General features: G+C 33.8%; 1 pseudogene; it reads right to left on the bottom strand.

Moving 5' to 3' along the window:
- Positions 1–277: 277 nt before the first annotated feature.
- Positions 278–1,071, bottom strand: LOC107160782 (annotated as a pseudogene).
- Between the last annotated feature and the right edge of the window lie 9,667 nt (positions 1,072–10,738).

The following is a 10,738-nucleotide window of genomic DNA, read 5'->3' as shown; positions in this document are numbered from 1 at the left end:
ATGTTCCAAATTCCCCTCAATACTTATTGTTCATCAAAGAACAACAGTGTTGGAGAAAATTATTGCAGGTGTGCCATTAGTCTCTAAATAAACCTAGATAGGAGACAAAATTATCCTGCCTAGAAAGACAGAAATTAAAAGACAGATTCTGCAGATTTAAGAATTGATAGTACCATCTTCAGATGGGAGTTATAAACTGAGTTTGATGTATTATTACACTGTTAATGTCACAAGTACATAGGTCATTCTCTTCCCATTAGTCTTCTAACTGCCTCTCTTATGTCTTTGTTTCTGAGGGTATAGATGAGAGGGTTGAGGCTAGGTGTGACAACAGTAAAAACAGGGAAATAAACTTCCCTTGATCTTGAGAATTTTCTGTTGGTGGTTGAAGATAAATGCAGAGAACTGGAATGAAAAAGAGGAAAACAACCATAAGATGGGCTCCACACGTCCCAAAGATTTTCTGATGTCCAGTATTTGACTGCATCCTCAGAACAGCCTGAGCAATGGCACCATAGGATGTTAGAATGAGGACAAGAGGTGTGAGAACAAAAATAGAGCTTGTGAACATGAGAGTCAGATCATTAGCATGAGTATCAACACATGACAATTTCAGGAGTGCTGGAACTTCACAGAAGAAGTGATCCACTTGGTGATGTCCACACAGGGGTACCCAGAAGGTAATGAGGGAATGGAGTACTGAGTTAATAAAGCCACTTGCCGAGGAAGCCACAGCTAAGGATTGGCAGAGTTGAGGGTGCATGAGGACAGCATAATGCAGGGGTTTACACACAGGTGCGTAATGGTCATAGGACATCACCACTTGCAGGAGGTTAACCAGCAATTGGGGGATGGAGCTGGTGGTGTAGCAGAGATCCAGAAAAGAGATGTTTGAGAGGAAGAAGTACATGGGAGTGTGGAGACGGGAATCCAGGTATGACAGTATGACGATGAACAAATTACCTATCAGTGTCATCAAGTAGAATATAGAGATTACAACAAAAAAGCTGTTTCCAGGTTAGGCCAATGAGAAAAGCCCGGTAGAATGAAGTATCCTTCAGAAGTTCCATTGATTTTTTTCCATTGTTGTTTTCTATTACCTGAGGAAATAAAATCAAATTATCTCAAAGAATATAAGAAAATGATCCAAGAATCATAGGGACATGGAAAAAATAAGGAAAAAAAAACAGTTTTTAAAAGCCTGCCACTGTTGAATGCTATGATAAGTAGGGCATTAAGTGAAATTATCTCAGTAATTGAACAATAATAGAATCTTCAAGTTCATATTTGATATCAATGTAATAGTAAAATATATTGGTGAAAACTAAAGTACTGCCTATACCAGTATATTACTTAATAAATATAAAAAGGAATGATGCCTTTAGGAAGACAAAAATGGAAACAAAATTGGTAGATGATAATTTGACAAGGAACAGGTTATTTACATAGTCTAAAATATCTGTTCACCATTTACTTGGTAATACAAAGTGAAAGATTGTAATTTTATATTTTTTAGTTGCAGAACCTGGTGGACATCCCCATAACCAGGTGATGAGTGTCAGCATCAACAATGTTGAGAAAAACCAACATTATGGGGATACTGATGCTCTCAACAGGACACAATACTGCTTCAGTCATATTTCTGCCAAGAATGCAAAGTCTAATTCTAATAATGAACAAACTTGACCCAACTCAAAAGAATGCAAAGTCTAATTCTAATAATGAACAAACTTGACCCATCTTAAAAGAAACAGAACACTTTACCTGTACTCCACAAAAATGTCAAAGTCAATAAAATCAGTGACAATTGAGAAACTGGTTTATGATAAAGGAGACCAATGGGGCACAATAGCCTAATTTGTGATTCTACAAAAAAGATCTACTAAAAATTATTGAGACCATTAGAAAATGTATATATAGACTATTGATTAGATAAAATTATCTCCCCATTAAATTAGCTGATTTTTAAGTGTACATATTTTACATAAAATGCTGTTCTTTTCCTTAAAAATTAACACAAAAAGACACTATGTTGGTGGAACATAGCCTCTCCAATTCATTCTCAAGTGCTCCAAAAAATAAAAATGATGGATAGATAGATTGACAGATAGCTGGAGACACAGACCAATAGATACATAGGTAGATGATAGAAAACTAGATGAAAAAACAAAGATTTTCAGGGAAACAGTTTACTAAGGCACAATCTAGGTAAATGGTACATGGTGGTATATTGTACCACTTTTTCTAATTGCTCTTTAAGTTTGAAATTTTACTACAAGAACATACAAGATAATTTCATTTACCACATCCAGATATTTGTCTTTTTGTAGAAAAAAAGTAACACCAACAATTTAAGTTAAAATTCATTCTTAGGTGAATTTTAATTGGTATGTAAATAGTAATTGAAGAAATACCTAATTTAGTTGAGAAAGATAACTTCCGTGAAGCAATATTTGTTACCAAACAGAATTTTTGTTACTAAATGAGTGACTTCAGTTTTCTTTTTGGCATTTTTAGGTTAATATCATTTACGTGACAATAAAAACCATAATAATTACAATCCTGTCAATCATACATATGGCTGAAAGTACAGGAGGAAAAATTCTTAATTTTGTAATGATATCAAATTATTTATATAGGATACAAGATATTTAGATTCAATTAGATGTGCTTATAGAAAGAACTTTATCATCTTATTTGTGCGTTTAGACTCAAAGCTACTTTCTAACTGTAAAATAAAACACAAATAGAGATAACAAAAAGAGACACATCTTACAATAATTTAAGAGTATTAATATATGAACAAGATAGAAATATTGATAAATGAATATTCAAGTGATCTGTAAAGATTGTATGAGCCTAAATTTGGAAAGAAAAATTTGTAGGGAAAAGAACAAAATTCACTGACAGCACAGACAAAGAAAAGGTATGGAGAGGAACCTGGTGATAATACTTAGAGTTGGAAGGGGGCATCACGGGGATGAGAAATTGAAACCCCTGGTCCTGAGGTCATTACATGATATCTTTTTCTCTAGGATATTAAATGTTATGGTATTTAAATTCTAAGCAAAAGTTCTAATTACTACATATTTAGAAATTTTCAGTTTAGAGCAGAACTGTGAATATCTAATGAAAACATAAAACAGATTAGGTTATTTACTATATTGTAGGTAATGAAACTTACTTTTGGTTTTAAAAAAATAACACATATATTTGTGAGTCTTAAGTGATATCTTTTCTCCAGCAATTTTTCAATCTGCATCTTAAATATTAATATTCCCTTTTGTTATATAGTTATTTTAGCAATGTATACCCCACCATTTGAGTTTCCTATTTTCCTCTGAATACATGGTCTCCTCCCAATTTGTCATATCCTTTTCTCCTTTCCTTTCTTGGCCAATGCATTCTTTCATGATTCCTCATAAGCCATGACAGAAAAAGAAAAAGGTTACCTCAGAGCCACCTGTGGTTTCGTCTTTTTGTTGTTTCTTAGTTGTTTATGTCCTATAAATGCACCTCTAATACTAAAAAGAAAATGTTGGGAGTAGCTAAATAAGTGGGTTTCAGCAGGAAAATGTGAAGCATTCAATTTGGCTCCAGTCTTTAAGACTGCTCAGATTTAGTAATTCCTAATGATATTGGTCATGAACAGAATAATTCACCGGTTGTTACACTAGCCTAGAATAATAGCTTCAACTCAGAAACTGTCCAGTTTAATCAGTAACTACACTTAAAAAAAACTTTCTTAAAAGTTACAACATAATTCAAAAATAGCAATAATCAAAGAGTAAATCACAAGTATTTCTTCACCATAGACCACTGCCATTTGAGGGTAATGGTAATTTTCTAAAAGAGTGTTAAAATTTCTTTAGAATGGGAAATAATACATATAAAAAGTTTGGGCATAAATGTTGTAGTTATTTTCTCATAGAGAGGTAATTTTCTTTGTCTTTTACAGGGCTTCCATGACTTAGTTCATTAACTAAAACAAAGTGGCAGTTGTGAAATAACTTTATACAGTGCATGAACTTTCTTGACTATTTGTACACAAGAATATAAAGATGTGAAACTTGAGATGGGGAAAATTTAATTTTTTCAGATGCAAAAACTTGAAAGTAGAATCTTATGTTTTAACTTTCTTATTAGTGGAAGGGAGAGAAATAAAGACCTGCTCCAATGTTGTTCTTATTGGCTGTGGATGACTTCTCCACTATAGGTTTAAAAGTTAGCAATGTGGAGGGAAAAGGGTTGCTTTTCCTATCTCTTTTTTTTACAGACAAAACCTTTAGATCTTGATTATATTACTTCTTTCATATTCTTACCTAGTACTCAAATGGTACTGAAACAACTTCTTTCAATTCTATCATCCCATTTCTGTCCACGTTCCCTGTATGTCATCTTCCTTATGTATACTTCATGTCTAGAAGACTTGAGTTTGTTGATTTTCTTGAAATCCCCAACATAAATTCTTTCCTACACCATGGATTATAATCTACAAAATCAAGTCAGTAAAGCAAAGTCTTAAAGTTACTCCACGTTACTAACTGTGATTATCATTGCTACAGAAGAGAAAATCCTGTGTTTACTCAAAGTATTTGAAGCCAGAAGGAAAAACTCAGAGCCATCAGTGTATAGGGGATTGATTCTTAGAACCTTTGGGTCTTTGTGGAAACAGAAGAAGAATGTGACTTAATTTCCTTGACTGGGCCATAGGGATGGCAAATCCCAAGTGTCAATTAATGCTTTTTGAGACTTGTCTTGGTTATCATACTTTCACAGGAATTTGACTACCATGATACCACATCATTGTAGGAAAATTACAATGAATTCGTAGTCTGACCTTCACTGAGAAAAATGCTGAGCAGTGTCTTCTAAGAATAAAAGGGGATTTCTAGAGTTACCTTACATTTCTTCTGCAAATTCTCATCCTGCTAATGACTAAAATTGGAGGGATAAATTGTCAACTATCACATTTGAAGATGGAAGAAGGCATGAAATAGTAAAAAATAAAGAATGAGAGAGAGAGATCCAAGATGGCAGAAAAAACAAGAAATCAGATAGGCAGCTCTTCTGCAATGTGGGTGAACAAATAAAAGTGGGGAGGTACACATTACTGGAACATCCATTACTGGATGTAATGGGTCCAGGAACACATTACTGGACATCCAAAGCAGAACGGGGACACAGGACATTGGACATAATAAAATGAGAAAAAATCCCCAGAGGCACAGCTGTCACAGCCAGTCCAGAAGCTCCAGCCAGAGTTGTCCCTCCATAAGCATAGCAGAGGGATAAGGGAATTAAAAGAACCTGCATTTTGGGGAGGCCCGAGTTATGTCTGGGTATGGAGCATTTAGAGGCCAAGGACATTGTCAAGCAAACTCAAAAGATGCACTGTGCAAAATCCACACCTAGGGAAAGAAGCATCCATCTCTCTAAGAGCAGAGGACAAAGGAAGGAACCATTTTGCAGCTGCAGTGCAGGGGTTGGTGACTAAGCAAGCTTATTCTTGGCAAACCCAAATTTGACCAGAAATGTAGGCCCAGTAAATATACACTGCACATTATAGGGTGTGCTTAAGTGACCAGAAGAAATCAAACATGGAGAGAGTTTTACATACGAGACAACATGACCTCTGTCCTGCTATCTTGGATCTCTCTCTCTCATTCTTTATTTTTTGCTATTTCATGCCTTGTTCCATCTTCAAATATGTTGCAGAAACTCACCTAGCTCTATTCCTCTCTCTCAAATCTGATTATTTGCAGGACCAGCTGGGAGAGATGCATCTGGCTGGGAACTCAGAAGGGCAGGGGCTGAAGAAATTGTTTGGAGACTAAACCTGGGACCAGGAAACATGGAGTCTGCAGGTGATGTAAGCAACTAAAAATTGGTTAGTTCAATACATGAATGGAACCCAGGGGAGATCCCTAGGGTAAAGACTTCCAGCATGGACCAGCAACTACTGGGCATTGGAGGTGAGCTGATTTAAAATTTCCAGACCAATTAGCATTTGACAAAGAGTCCAGAACCTTCCTAAGCCTAAATTCTGCCTCCAGGAACTCCATTGACAGGATTACATCTCTCACTTCAGCAATGCTAAGAGTGGAGAATCACTCCAGAAGACTCCACCTAAAACTGCTGAGAAGAGAAGCTGAGAATATTTTGAACTCCAATGGAAAGAATTTTTTAAACTTTTCATGAAGATTTTTCTTCTTTTCTTTTTCTGTTTATTTTGTTTTCATTATTTAATTGTGACCTTAATTGTACATGGACATTTATGCAGTTTCCTATTTTTTTCTTCTCATCTCTAGCATTATTTAAGCCAGTTACTTCACATAAATTAGATTTTTATAAACTAGGATATTTGATTAGTATATTTTAGTTCCATTTTGTATTCTTTTGTTTTTTTATTTTTTTTAATTTTGCTTTATATATATAGTTTTCTCCTACTTGTTTCCCTTAATTTTCTTTTCTTCTTCTAACAGCCAATGTCTATTTTTGTATCTTTCACTTTTCCATTAATCTTCTGTCTTCTCTCCTCCTACCTTATAATCATCACATCTTATATCATTTCTGTTCTCTCTGTCCATCATCTGAAAATGTAAACCCTTTTGCAAACTTGCTGTTCTTATTATAGGCAGTAACTTATCATAGAATTTCTGTTTATTGTGATAATTAACATTGTAGACATTGTGGTAGAAACTATTTGATTTAATGCTATAAATTGTGTGCATTCATTGTTGTTGTTATTATTTGTCTCTCCCTAAACAGTGAGATACTAGAAACCTTCAAGGAAACTTCAAGTTCACAGTGTAGAAACTCTACTGACTCAGGACCATACTTTTAGATGAGTAGACATTAAAAAACAACATAAAAAGAAAAGAAAAAAAATCACACCAAGCAAACCAAGATACTCCAATAACAGAGTCCATTAACACCACAATGGAAGAAATGTCATAGAAGGAGTTTAGAATGTACATGGTTAAACTGACCTATGAAATAAAGGATAATGTAAGAGAGTCAATATAGGTAGCAAATCTCCATCACTTCAATAAAAAGAGATTCTGAAACAAACAAACAAATAGAAATACTTGAAATGAAGGAAATGACAAACCAAATAAAAAAATTGAATAGAAAGCATCACCAATATGCTAGACCACTTTGAAGACAGAACCTCAGGCAATGAAGACAAAATATATAGTCTTGAAAATAGAGTGGACCATGAGGAAAAGCTGTTAAGAAACCATGAACATAAATTCCAAGAAGTATGGGATAACATGAAAAGACCAAATTTAAGATTTATAGGGATATATGAAGGTGTGGAGATACAAACTAAAGGAATGTGCCATCTTTTCAATAAAATAATATCAGAAAATTTTGCAAATCTAAAGAATGAAATGGAAACTCAAATACAAGAGAATTATAGGACACCAAATGTGCAAAATTACAACAGATACACATCAAGACACATTATAATGAAAACACCTAACATAGAGAATAAGAATATAATTTAAGAACTGTGAGAAAAAATATCAGATTACTTATAGGGGGAAAACAATTTGGATCTCAGGTTATTTCTCAACCCAGATCCAGCTTTGAAGCTGGCTGGTCCTGGAAAACATATACCAAGCTCTGAAAGAAAATGGATACCAACAAATAATCCTATATCCAGTAAAATTTAGCTTCAGCTTTGAAGATGAAATAAAAATTTTTCATGATAAACAAAAATCAAAAGAATTTGCAACTAGAAAGCCTGCACTTCAGAATATTCTCAACAAACTTTCCATGAAGATTAAATGCAAAAAAGTGAAAATCAACAAAGGGAGGAATTACACTAAAGGAACAGTTAATCAGAGAAGAAAATAATTCCAATTTATAAACTAGAAATAAACTCAAATGACTGGGAACACAAATCATATCTCAATAATAACCCTAAACATTAATGACCTAAACTCATAAATCAAAAGACATAGACAGGCAGAATGGATTAAAAAATAAGACCCAACAATATGCTGTTTCCAAAAGACTCACCTTTTAGGCAAAGATGTAAAGAGACTAAAGGTGAAAGAATGGGAAAAAATATATCACTCACATGAATTCTTCTATCTTCATATCACGTAAAGTGATATTCAAGCCAAAGTTAATCAGAAGGGACCAAGAAGTAACCTTTCATATTGCTTAAGGAAATTATACATCAGCAAGACATGACAATCATAAATATTTATGCCCCAAACAATGAAGCATCAGCCTACATGAAACAAACCCTCCTCAATTTCAAGAATCAAATAGACCACAACATAATAATACTGGGTGGCTTTAATACAACTCTCTCACTACTGGATAGATCTTCTGAACAAAAACTAAACATAGGAGCTAAAGAACTAAATACTACAATCAATAATTTAGACTTAACAGATTTATATAGAATATTTTATCCATCAATGACATAATACACTTTTTGCTCAATAGCATATGGATCCTTCTCTAATATGTACCATGCTATGTCAGCTATCACATATGTTGGCATACAATTGTAATATTGCCTTAATTTATTTTAACATCTGTAGGGTTATTTTGATAACTCCTTTTCCATTGATATTAATTTATGTGTTTTTTCTTCCTACTACTTAATTTGAAAATAAGTTGATTATTTTTCTAGTTTCTTTCTGATACAAATACTTTAAGTTATAATTGTTCATGTGAGTACTGTTTCATCTCACAAATCCTGATATTTTAAGCTTTTATTATCATTTAGATGAAAGCACTTTTTATTTATTCTTCTTGTGTTTTCTTCCTTGACTTCAGAGACATTTATAACTGTCCCATTTAATTTTGAAATAGTTGATGTGGGGGTGGCCTTTTATATATCTTAAGGTGATTGATTTCTAGTGAAATAAATCATGCAGGAACCACAGTCTGCATGATTTTTAATTTAAAAACAAATTAAAGAAAAAATAAATGACTGAAATAACTGTCTCCCAAATTGTCAAGTGAATTATAACTTCAACAGAGAACACATGGAATGTGGCCTTTGAATTGCCTGTATAAATGCCCCTTGTTCCTTCTGATGGTCAGAATCACAGCATTTGGGACAGGAGACCCCTGTGTTTCTCCTTTGTTAGAAAAGCAATAAACTTTCTTTTTCCTTTTTCCTCAAAACTGTGTCCTTGTTATTGGATTGGCATCAGGAACAAGTATCGAGCTTTCGGCAACATATCTTCATATATTTGATCTTATGCCATATGCCTCTGTGCCTCTGTTCATTTTTCTCCAGTCTTTTTTCCCCTCTTCATACTGTATAATTTCTATTTATCAATCTTCAAGTTCATGAATTCTTTCTTGTCACCTCAGCTCTGTTTTTGAGATACTTAATTTTCTTTTGACTCAGTTTTAATATTTTCAGCTCTTGCATTTATACTTTGTTCTTTTTACAGATTAAATCTCTTTGTTGATATTTTCTATTTAGACTTTTTATTTAATGTAAGAGTTTTGCTTTGTTGCCCAGGCTGGGCTCAAACTCATAATCCTCCAGTCTCAGCCTTCTGAGTACCCGGGATTGCAGGCACTCATTACTGCATTATTTAATATAATTCTGTCCATCTATGCTCTAATCACTCAAATATTTTATTTATATTATTATAAGTGGCTTCTCTCATTATAGAACTTTATAGAAAGATCCATTGAATACATACACGCTTCTGTGTTTGGTTTCTTGCACCCTGTACTACATTGTCTACATTCATCTATGCTGCTTTGTGAATCAATCGTTCATTCATTTCTCTTACTCCTGAGAACTGTTATGCTGGTTAAGTATACACAAATTGTTTACTTGTATTCTGTTGATGAATAATTGATTCTGTTATCTTAAAGTATGCCTCCCTCAATTTTCTGGCATTACTCCAAGGACAAGATAGAGCCTGCTTCTCTTACTTTCAAGTGTGCATTGCACCTAATGACTCACTTTTAACAAACAGAATGTGGCAGAAATGATGGTGTGTGACATCTAAGCCTAGGTCATAAGTACCATTGTGACTTGTACCTGTCCTCTCTCTTGGATCTTCAGTCAGGGGAAACTATCCAAGCAGTGGCTACAGAGGTGCATTGCGGGAGTGGAGGTGTGCGGAAACTAAGGTTCTCCAAAGGAAATAAGCAACAAGTGACTGGGACATATGTAAGATGAACATTTAGTCTCATCCATGTGTGGAGGGCAATTGGCTGACATCTTGACTATAGGCTTAGAGAAACCTAAGCTGGAATCACTAACTGTTCAGCTGCTTCTGAGTCTCACAGAAAACAGGAGGTCATCTCCCAAGAAACCCATAGAAATTGGGAGACAATATGTGTTGTTTAAAGCCATTAAGTTTTGGGGGGAATTTTTTTATGCAGCAATAGATGGATGGTTAGATGATTTACTGCTTTTACTGTTACAAGTAAATCTGCTATGAATTTTCATGTACAAGTCTTTTGTAATCATATATTCTCATTTCCTTTTGTTAAGTACCTATGAGTAGACTTTGTGTGTGTCACATGGTAGCCATTTTTGTGAGTGAGAAGTGATATCTCATTTTTAATTTTACTTTAATAAAATTTGTAAATCTCAGGTATACAACATGATATATATGATATACATAATTATATACATATGGTATATTATGCATGTAATATATAATATATGATCACTATATATTATTATATATAATATACAGACAATTATATAAATAAGCTGTGAATCGATTAT

This window comes from Marmota marmota, unplaced genomic scaffold (genome assembly GCF_001458135.2).
Source record: "Marmota marmota marmota unplaced genomic scaffold, marMar, whole genome shotgun sequence".
NCBI lineage: Eukaryota > Metazoa > Chordata > Mammalia > Rodentia > Sciuridae > Marmota > Marmota marmota.
Note: the sequence above shows the minus strand (reverse complement) of the source record. Positions and strands in the feature narration are given on the sequence as shown.